At 36.8% G+C, this 12,039-nt stretch overlaps 1 protein-coding gene across 3 annotated transcripts in view; it reads right to left on the reverse strand.

The window, feature by feature from the left end:
• Nucleotides 1-12,039, reverse strand: part of MLLT10 (MLLT10 histone lysine methyltransferase DOT1L cofactor) — a 124,049-nt gene that overhangs the window by 32,992 nt on the left and 79,018 nt on the right. The window lies entirely within an intron of this gene.

Below are 12,039 nucleotides of genomic sequence, written 5' to 3' on the forward strand. Positions count from 1 at the left end.
CAATTTAAATAGGAAGAGTTCACACCCCTCTGTGAAGCCATTACTTCTGTTCATCTACATGCAGGGTAAAGTTCATTATAGAGGTTGGGAAAAAAAACCCTACTGACCAGAAGCCCAGGACAAGAAGTAGTACCTGTCTATGAAACCGTTAGGCTCCACGTGCATTAGATAAGTGAGCTGTCAGCTGGCCAAGGAATATCAAGCATGGTAGCACTGAACTGCAGTTAGAGGAAGAGTGCCACAGGGAGTAAACAGAAGTAGAATGAACATGGTTAGATCAAAAAAAGCAACAGAACTGAAATGCCAGTTAGAAGGCAAAGGGTGGAGCTAGTTTGTCACTCATACAAATAATGATTTGAAGAAGGCAGTGACAATAAGAAGATACGCAACGTTAAAACACCACTCGCCACCCAGATATCCCTCTGAGCACAGGCAGTCAAGGGAGACTAACATCATCCAAACCCCCACATAATATGCGAACACTGATGAATCTTAAATTCCCTGACTCTATAAACTGTCAAGAAAAATGGAAGAGAAAATCAGCCAGACCCACTAGAGAAAGAAGATACGAAAAAGCACCTGAAGACACATCGCAACAACACTTCTTTCCTGCCTAACCAAGGTTAGTGACTTAGCTTCTCCCCAGTCTCTTCATCATAGAGAAATTCCATACCTGCTCTGCTTTCCTACTGACCTTCATATCTTTTTCCATTTACCACCTCCCCCTCTCCTTGGCTTTTTTTGGTCACCATCCCCAAAACCTACAGTTACAGCCTTATTACCAGTTAAGATCCTTAAAGTGCTCCCTTTGCTACAATCCTTTTCCAGTTCTAGCTGGATCATCTAACTAGACAGCACATTTTATGGATCCTGCTCTAATTCATCCCTACACACCACCAAAATGAGCATGATTAACAAACAGCCTTGCTACTGAGTCTACTCTTAAGTGTGACATAACTACAACCACAAAAACTGAAATATAAGCCAGGTCCTCAAAAGATTTTTCAATTTGCTTTTAATCAGTAATTTCAAGTTAATAAAGAGAATGAGATTTGACCTTTTCTTTTTGAATGCAGTAAAACAATTAAATATACAAACCTTCTTGAAAATATGAGATTCTCATGAATTATCAGGCTTCAGGAACCGTAAAATTTAAGAATAAAAATAATGAAATATCACAGCACCTTTGAGTAAACCGTAAGAGCTCATCACCACAAACACTATCACTCTCATAAAACATCAACAGCAATGAGAGGAGAAAACAAAATTTTTGGTGTGAGACAAGTACTAAAAATGGAGGCTATTTTGCCAGAAAGGGACAACAACTCCAAAATTTTAAAGCTATTATAGATTTTTTTATTCTTACTTTTTAAAAATCTTACATATTTAATAACTGCAGAGCTTCTGCTGCTTTTATTTTAATGATAAGGTTTATTCTTCCTCTTAAAAATAAAATTCAGAAATACAAGCAGATAGTTATGAAATCACAGGCAAAAGAATATTTCAAAAGAAAGAAAAGCAGCAAACTAGTTTGCCAGTGGAATGAGATAAGCTATTATTTGTTGCCAGTTGTTGTAGTAATATTAAAAACACTATTTGTTGCAGTTGCAAAATACAGGACAAAGATGACCTATCAACACAGGCTTTTTGGGCTAAGTATTTCCATTTAGCAATCCCTTAATTAAAACATAAAGTACATGCACCTTCTGAAACTAGTCATGCAACCAAGATACTACTCCATGCAGCATTCAAATAAGACCTGTATGCTGAACAATCAAATAAATTATTGATTTTCACACCATTTCAAAAACACCTGTGTAAAAACTATGTGAATATCCTATTAGAAAGCCAAGACAATACACATTTGAAATGTCTCTAACATACTGAGTTGTCCTTTGGAGTTTGGGGAGAGATAAATCACTTTCTGAATCAGGAAGGAATGATAACGAAAACCTGAGCAAATCTCTGTAAACTACATTCATGTTTAAAACAAACAAACCAACTTGAAGTCCTTCCCATATTACTGAAAAGCCGAAGAGCTGTAACTTGTGACGAATGGCATTGTGTAATTTGCCAGCAGCATAAATAGCATGGTCAACATTAACCAGAACACAGTTCTTCAGCTCCAGGTGTAAACAGACATGTAACAGTGCTCAGGTAAAGCCTGACTGTGCATCACACCATTAACACAGCTGCAGAACACGGACTGCAGGTTTTAACAGATAAAATGCACATATAGCCTACACTGCTGGCTTGAAAGGCTTAACAAAAAGGCAACTGCAAAAAAAAAAGTATCTCTGGCCAACAAATAACTGCCTGCTTAGCACAAAAAGGTAGTATTATAGAGGAGGGAACATATCAGATAATGCAGACTGGAAAAAAAAGGCATTCTTTATGCACCATCAATAACAAATTCAGTAAGAGAGGATATTAAAGCACTTTAAGAATAGTGAAAAACAAAACAGCCTCAAATCAAAACTAGCAATATATACCAGGTGGTATACAGAACAATTTTACTGGTTTTATTCAAAATCTCAAAAGTAAGTAGCTCCATAAGCAGAGGAGTTAACAAAACTGATTAAATCCTGGATTTCCACAGTGTTGCATCTCACAGATGACATCAATACACCAAGTTTTCCCACCACAATTTCTGTATCTAGCTATGAAATCCACACTTCTTATTTTCTAGTACTACAGCCTCCTCCATTATCCAGCTCTCTTACACTCCCCTGCTTATGCTGGTGACTGCCTAGTTCAGTAAGAGAAAAAACAGGCTGTAGTTGGCTAGTTTTGTCCCATATACCATCCATTCCTATTACAGGAACATACATGTTTTAGACTTTTTTCTGTAAACTGGACAAAAGACTGAGAGCTTACTGTGGGCCGAAATCAAGAGAGATTTAGACATCTAGACTGCTTCCTTAGGAAGCTCAGAAAATGGTCTCCCTAAAGCTGCATTTTCTTTTGTAGGTCAGAAATTTGAAATTATTGCAACAATTCTGAAAAGAGGAAGTTATCTGAGATATCTTTCATAAGTAGCTCATCTTAGCATTTTGTCAAAAATTCAAGAATAAGAAGAATATGGCCAAGGAGGCAATTTTTTCAAATGTAAACTTGCAGGCCCACAAAATTGCAAAGAATGACAAAACCTTCCTACCTGGGGGAGGACAGATGGGCATGGGATTAAGACAACAGCCTCAAGGGAACTCACAGTTGAAATTGCAGAAATAAAAGGAAATTTTGAGTTATAAGAATAATAACTTCACTACACAAACTGAAGCTATAAACATATTTTCAATACCTTCACTTTGAATGGTAATCTCAAAAAGTCTCCCCTAAACCTATGGCAACTTCCTATACTGTTCAAAATGAAAAAGTATCTTTGCGTGAAGCAGTCCATTCATTAGTAACTAAGGATGTACAAAAAACTGATAAAGTTCCATTACACAAGAAAAACATGTTCTGTTCCAGTACAATGTTAAGAGTGGAAGAAGTACCCCACTATGTTATTTTGTAATATGATCATAAACTGAAGTGAATTTAATGCAAAACAGAAGCAAATAAAAACACATTATTTTTTACAGTTGTCAAAGGAGAAGAAAGTTACACTTCAACTGCCAAGGCAGCAACAATACTCACTTAAATTTATGAGCTAATGAACTTGGAGGCTAGGGCCAATCTGTTTCCTTCATTAAGAAATCTGAAATCTATGAATCACATAATTACACTATTTTCCTTCTGGTGATGAGGAAAGTGGTAGAGTTCACTTTCAGGTTTCTACAAGACTCTGCAGTAACAGTTCAAGAGGTACACAGAAATGAAAGTTACTGATCTGCAGCTGGGTAACAAGCTACACTTCCCTCCCTTTCAGTGACTGGGCATCCTTTTTTGATGGAGGCACAGCAGCCTCACAGATAACAGTCAATGGTTTCTTTTTACAAAGGGCATTCTGAGTACTCTCCAGAACTGAGGGAGAAGTTCAAAAACCCCACAGACTCCAAATACCCAAAGAATGCACACTGCTGGGGGTGGAGGGGGAGGAGGGAAGATACAAAGTACAAAGTGTACATGTTTTCAATAACTGGTTTTCTAACTGTTTTGAAACAGTTGCTCCAGTTTCATACCTATTGATAGAAGGCAGACTGCCACAACTATTCCCTTTGAGAATACTCTGTAGAGTGGATTTATAGTGAAAGACCAAAATACTTGATGAGAACCTTGACACAACTGAGGAACACAATCCAGCATGGCAGTATGACATATATATGCTGAATCCATGATCATATAACCTACATATACAGCAAAGACCTGAAGTTTGCTATCAAACTCCATTACAATTAACCCCAAATCCTTGGCAGCTTAGCCAGCAAAAGATATTCAGGTAATCTCTTCTGTCTACTCCTGTCCCTTATGGTCAAACCCCTGACTGTACAACTGTCTATAATGAATCAGAAATGTGTTCAACAACAGACTGGGGGTGAAGGATCAGAAGCAATCCATGTGCTACTGAAATGGTCTACTGTGTTCAGCTAGTACCATCTGCTAGAGTGAACAGTGGTATTTTACACTTTATTCTATGTCCATTGACAGCCACTCTTGTCAACAAATTTGAATTAATTTAGGCTGATACAGGTCTTACACTGCAGCCCTCCACTGCAGAAGGGCTCAAACCCGCATTTTTCATAGCCCAGCCAAGATAAATGTTCTCTCTGAGAGAAAAGGTCTGAATGTGACATGAGGAGACAGATGAATGATATGGGAGAACTGTACTGTTTTACTAGCTCACTACATCTCTATCTATACCACCATCTCTAACAGTGAACAGCCACACAAGGAAAAGTAAAAAAAGAGGGCAAGCATGTAGTAATAGTTTCCTCAAATGTTATCTAGAAATCTATAATGTATGAATTTTGAGTGTGAGGAACAGTCTTTGTCATTATTAGCCTTAAATATCCTTCCACCCTTGCCCCAGTGAATATCTTACAATCCTTTTGAACAGCTGAAGCTTTTCATAATGTATCTCATGGCAAAGCTACACCTTAGTTAAACCGTGCAGTCTTCTTTTGGGGTGGAAGATGGCCGACACAGGGACCAAAACTCCTTTAACTTGTTTCCTCCAGATGTTCTGACTTCTCACAAAAACCTGTGAAATGCTTTATAAATGCCTGTTTACATTTCACAATTAACTCAGCTTTATGAAATAGGACATGCTAAGAATTTCATGCTTGTTCTATCATGAGTCAAAAAGTTTTCAAGGAGTCTTCTAGAATAGAATACTAAGATAAAGAGCTCTGTGATTATATCTGAGACACATATGCTCATAACCACAAAAAAGACCTGTACTTCAAATGTGCCACTGCACAAGAAGATCTTTGTAAAAGAAAAAAGTTAAACAGATAAGTAAGAACAATTGATAAAGACCTTAACTTTTTAACATTTAAAAGTTTAAAATGTTCACTTTTATAACAGTGAGCCAACACATACAAGCATAAGTTACGTAAATACAGCAAACTAAAACCAAAGCAGTTTTAGGCTCACTTAATGAGTATTCATGAACAGGAGCATGACTTGCAATCTACATGATCACAATGATTTTCTTAATGATTTCAGAAAAATTTACTGTTTGCTTAAGATCTCTGAACACATAGCATAGCTTCAAACCATTCCAACAGCAATTTACCTCAGTGCTGAATGGTGAGTCACTAGAAGCACTAGAACATAATCAAGTCTTTTATGGGAATTTCTCCCTTTTGGATTCCAGTGATCTGAGGCTGGTATCTTAGAAGGGAGGGGGCAGGGGGAAGAAGGGATACCTTTTGCTCAAATTTCTGAAGATCTACAAATAGCTTATCATTAGCAACAGTTACAGCTTTCAAGTGGTCTTCTAGAACCTCGTGGTCAGATTCTGACAACCAAACAGTAATTACTCAGTATTCCAAAATGGCCATAACAGATTCAGGCTTTTTAATTCACCCTTCTCTTGGTCTTTGTTTTTATCAATTTAGATGGTTTAGCTGAGCACTACTGTCTCCATGCTTCACTACAGGCAGATGCCTTTCTATCAACACTGAAAAGCTCTGCCCAAGTGGGGCTAAATTCAAAAATTTCAACTCACGCTCAGTATAGATTCTGTTTAGTTTAGATTATCTTGTTAAAAAAATCATACCATAAATACTGAATTTTGCCTGCATTGATGGAAAGGCCAAGGCTACAGAACTGAAGTTTCTTTGGAAACATGTTGTCTTCTAAAAATAATCAAGCACTGAGACTGCCACAATGGATGTCTGTTCTGTATTATGACTATCCTCAATGCAACTCAAAAATCAGCATAAGACAGAACAATCAATAACAAGACCTAAAAACAGCAACAGGAGTATGAAATAAGACAGAAGACAGAAAAAGCAAGAACTGAAGTTACCACAGAAAGCAAACATTACAATTTACAGCTATTTCTAACATAAAATAATCAGGTCATTGCTTCTCCTAGTCTTTTTTTTAACATATGCACTAAAACTGCCAAGAGATATGTATGCTCTATGTGCATATATATGTATCCATAGATATGTGTATCCTTCTTGCAGCTTTTCAGTGGTAGACGCATTGAGGAAGAGGTGAGACTACAAGGTCAAGTCAAGAAAGTTTGACTGTAAGATCCAGAGTATGATTTGGAAGGACAAAGCACGTTGTTATCACATAGTGAATAGCAGTGACAACTTTACATCTCTCAGCTGCAAATTTTGTGGTTTTTAGAAAAAGGTTTTGAAAAAAGCAAAGATATAGGAAGTTGACTATACAAGTGCAAAACATAGCACTGAGTATACCATGTCTCTTACTGGCAAAACTGCAGTGTGCCACTGTCTGCCCTGAAGTGTCTTGACTCCTTTCTATTACGGCAGGCATCTTAATGGAACAGCTTTCATGACCCGATTTTCTAGTCCTCTTCCTTAGGACTAAATTCTTTGAAACCAGTTCAGTATTTTAGCTATTATCTTTCCTCCTTCAGAGTTTGTCAGCACCAAATTTCAACTGACAGGGTTTGGCCACCTTTATAGCAAAACTATAAATAATAAAACCTCTCTGCTCCAAACTTGTATTTGTTTCTACTCAAACTAAAACTCACAGGTTTTCTTTTTGGTACTTTTATTGCTGATGTGCAGCCAGCTTTCACTCAGTGCAATGAAAAAACAAGCTACTCACACAGACTCCATCAAAACTCTTACTGACAGTGACATTTACAATCTTCAGCATTACCTGACACATAATCTGAATATGCTGTTGGAGTAAATTATCTTCCTTTATTTAAATATTTATCTCAAGTTTTAATTCTTTCTTTTCATCCTATATAAACACACATGATAAGATCTCTTCTTGCTGTTCATATTATCAGAATTTCTACCTACCCTCACTGATTTCACCCAGATACATGCTTCTCACAAAACAAGAGCCCTACAGTACCAGAATGGGGGGAGGGAGGGAAGGAGAGAAAGGCAATACTGGGGAAAAAGCAACCACCTTAACCTCAGAGGGTATAATGAAACATCACCACCACCACCCCACCACCCCAAAATAAGGTAATTAGATGAAAAATCCTGCCCAAACACCATTCTAAAACAAACATGTAGCCATCATTATGCTGTTCCACAACAGTAAGTTACATAAAGCATTACTGTTGTTTGGCAATATATGCCCTTCCAACCATCTGTGCCACTAATTTAAAAAACAAAAAGTGCAATGTGGAAAGAAGTCACAAATGGCATTCCATCAATTTCTATTCTGCACCTTCTTGTGAATCTGTACCTCTTCAAAATTAAACAGCAAAAAGGCTCTGCTTATAAAACAGCAGAAACTCACCAAGTCCAAATTCAGCACACTTTGTCAGATACCCTTCAGATGTTTTATTTTTGTTCAGAAAAATGGTGAGCTTGCTTTCCTTCATCTCAAAGCTGGTTCAGATCATTGTATACCTGGGAGAGTGAGAGGGAAACCCTATATCAAAAGGAAAAAATCTAAACCTATTTTACTAAAGCAAAGCAAATCTATAGAAATTTCAGTATTTATCATCACACGTAGACTATGAAACATAAAGTAAATGTAAAACTAAAATTTTTATTATTTAAGAGACCCACCATGCCAGACATCTGCCTAATAGGTGTAATTAATTCATGGCTCTGACAGTGTGAAAAGCAAAAGTTCTATAAAACCATAATGACTGCCACCTTAAAATGCAAAAAAACTTGACCATGCAAAGTTTCAAACATTTTACTTCTTTTGCATACGCCGAATTTCAAGTCAATACAATTAGCAATGCATATAGCACTGCTCTTCTAATATATGCGCACAGCAGTAAGAAAACTTCTATTCGTGGCTGGGACAAATGGATTAAAATTTCCAATTTTTATTAACAGATCACCTGACATGAATTAAATATCACATTGAGAAATAAACTTGATAATCTTCAAAATTAGCCTCATGAGAGAGTTTTAAATCTTCCAGTAACTTGTGAATGCAGCTATAATTGTTTCCTACAAACTAACAATAGCCTTGAAAAAGTAAACCAAGTTCCAATTTAATAAGATGTTTCATTTCCACTTCAGCTATGACTGAATACAGAAACAGGGGTACAAAGCCAGTGCTGAATACTAAAAGGAAACAGCCATTAGATACATTAAAGATTCAATATTGCTCCCTCTGAAACTGATAGTTCTGTTATCAGTGACACAAATGAGCAGCATCAGGCTGTCAGAACAAAGAATGGACAAAACAAGGCTACCTTCACATGCATTACTTGTAGTAATTTAAGTAGACAGGAAGGGAAGTGGGAGAATGCCTGAGGTAGACATCACTATAACGCACCTATGAATGGAGCACAGAAGAAGGACTAGAAAACACTATTCACAAAATTAAAGAAAAGAATCTTAGAACTGGAATAAAACTGTTATCATTTTACTTCACACATACAAAAAGATCATAAAAAGAGAACTGAGGAACTATTGACCTATCAGGCTCCTGCAGACAATCTACAAAGTTTTCACTCAAGTACTGAACAATTGACGCACTGCAGACCTGTATTTCACCCAATCCATAGAATATGCAGACCTTCAATCAGGCTTTTCCACAAAAGGCTACCCTTTGTGATAAATGAACCTCTGAAAAAGATTCTAATATAACTTACCATTATGTATGGCATTCATCAACTTCGTGAAAGCTTTTGAGTTAGGAGAAAAAGGGCTTCATGTTAAGATCATGTTTAACAGAAACACAAAAGAATGTATGTATAGACAGGAATTTCAGTGAACAATAATATACCTGAATACATCTTTCTTGTATTAGAGCTCTGATCATTTACAGTAGCACAAATTGTAAAATGGATTTATTTCTATCCACCATAATGTTTTACTTATATTTCTTTTATCAGTGTTGGTTAGATATTAAATGTCAAGTATAAGAACATTCCAGCACATCCCAATTAGCTGCATTTTAAAGCTAGTATTACAAATAAAAATTCAAATTCCTTCCAGTGGCAATCAGCCCTCCAAGAAAAGGCTGATTTTAATTTCATTGTCTGCAACAAATTTAGAAACTCAAACGGAAGTTGCCTTGCTAATTTTAATCACAAGGCATCTGTTTTGCTTCACTGATAGTTTGAGATGAACTCAAGTAATCAAGTCTAACAGAAAACGGTTGTGTCTCCTGGACTTTAGAGAGCTCAGTTCAAGAACAACTCAAATACATAGAAAGAACGCACAACTAGTGGTACACCAAAGGAGATGCTCACATGAACTTCCTTTCCTTCACAGATTGGGGTGTTCAGAGAGTATTGATTTCTGATCCTGAAATGTCAGAACACATTCACATCCTCTGCCATGCAGCTTAAGTCTCCAATGCAGCCACCACAGCACTGTACTGTAATGCCCAGTTGCAGAGTGGTGGCAGTCATGCAGATGCCAGCCCTCTTCCACTTAACCCACCAGCTTAGGGTAATGACCTCATGACTACAGAATTATTTTCATTTCAGTTTGCTCATTCACTCTGTCACACTGCTAAGGAACAAAGCCCTCAGTTTACACATCTGGTTTGACAAGGTAATCAAGTGAATGATTTTACAGGCCAGAGTGGGGCGAACACCTCTGTCATATTCCCATGGGGGAATTCTCTACCTGCATCAGCCTCTGAGATCTGACTGCAGTAACTATTTGGGATTCAACAAGGCAATTACTTTTAATGCTTTATTTTTCTCTTCTTTACTCTTGCCACAACTGGAAGCTACAAAACATTGCTGTCATAAGCCGTTTTTTAACTTTTCTGAAGGCTCTTCTGAACATCATAATTTCAAAAAAATGAATGAAGACATCTTAAACTTCTGTCATTCATACTCAAAGATTACAAAACTAACTAAAAAGCAATTTTTAAAAAATTAAAAGCTTTTACTTTTACCTACTGACTAAAACTGAATACCTAGCCAAAGGTACGTCAATGGAAATGCTTCTAAATTTTGAATATTTTAATTAAAGCATTACATACAAAGTGTGTTCTCTAAAAAACATAAACACTAATGTTCAGGGATTTAAATTTTGTGGTACAGAAAAAACATACAATGTACAAAATTCTGTATGATTTTTGACAGAAGTGCATCAATCTGAAATAAACAAAACTGGTAATTTTAAATAACTTTCTTAACAGTTTTCAGAGAACTAACAAAATGCAAAAATACACTCATAATTTACAAGGAAAGAAAAATTACTAAAATGCAGAGAGCTGATATGACTGGAATCACATTATACTATACAGACAAATTCTTTCTCAGGTGCAGAGGACACAATGCAACTGCAACTGCAGTCTGCCCTCTTAAGTGCAGAATCATTTCACTCAACACCTACTCTCCATAGCCTTTATTTGATTATAATTGTATCCATTCTCTCCAGTTATGCTCGATTTTTTGTGCACAAGAAATAGCAGCCATTTTGATCCATCATTGCTTTCAACACTAAAGAAAGTCCCTTTCAAATGTAAGGAATCATTGGGTAGGTTTGGAAGGAAGCTTGGAGTGGTGGGTTTTTTTCTTTCTTCTTCTTTTCTATTGTATTCTAATAAGCTCAGCCCTAGACTGCTGAAGCTATACCTTTTGCTTTTGCTTTTTAAAACTGTACCAAACACGAGCCACCACTAATCCAAGCAATCACATACAATGCATTCCCAAACATCACTCAAGAGGTATGAGAAAATTTCAAAGCAAAATAGACTAGATATGTCCCAATGTAAAATTCACTACTCTAAGATAACACTTCATAGATAAATGAGGAAGAGATGCAGTTAAAGAGCTAACAAAACACTAGCTGTTCTAACACAGACCTCATCCAATTACACAAGGAAGGACCAACACTAGATCAGTCCTGCTTGTGACTGATGGAGCTAATTCTAGACTCCCCCCCAAGACTCTCCACAGAACAGAAGGAGAACTGTTCCCCTACCAGCACTCCCTTCCACACTCCATAAATTAGTAGAAGGCAGATGAAAAAAGGTGTTTTATTCTGGAAGGAAAAAAGAGCTACTGTCTTGGTTCCTGTATAACTGCCTTTATTGGCAGCTAGGTCTTTCCTGACTCCTGCACTGAAGTATCCCCTCCCAGTTTTCTGCTACAATGTACAGCCAAATTGAAATTCAACATGCTAAGGTGTAAAGAAATGTTAGGGACAGTGAATGGTAATTACATATATAAATATGCTGTAATAGCTGGACTTCACTTCTCATTATTTTCATTTATTTCCCATCTCTGGTGCCTCCTACACTTTCCTCTCAGTCCTGGCTAAATCTTTCCTCTCTTCATCCAATCCTTACAGCAGCTGCTATTGTTTGCTTCACTTAGAACCTTACAATTATTCCTCCTTAAAATCAATTCTGCTCAGAGAAAAACTTCAATGCTTCCAGCTCATTCATTTCAATTTCTGAAATGACTCAGTATTAATACCTACATCCAAACCATCCTCTAGCTGTTCATTTCTTGTCTTTAAGGAAATTGCTTATGCATAAAAAACCTTAAGT

Source organism: Vidua chalybeata, chromosome 1 (assembly GCF_026979565.1).
Source record: "Vidua chalybeata isolate OUT-0048 chromosome 1, bVidCha1 merged haplotype, whole genome shotgun sequence".
Classification (NCBI taxonomy): domain Eukaryota; kingdom Metazoa; phylum Chordata; class Aves; order Passeriformes; family Viduidae; genus Vidua; species Vidua chalybeata.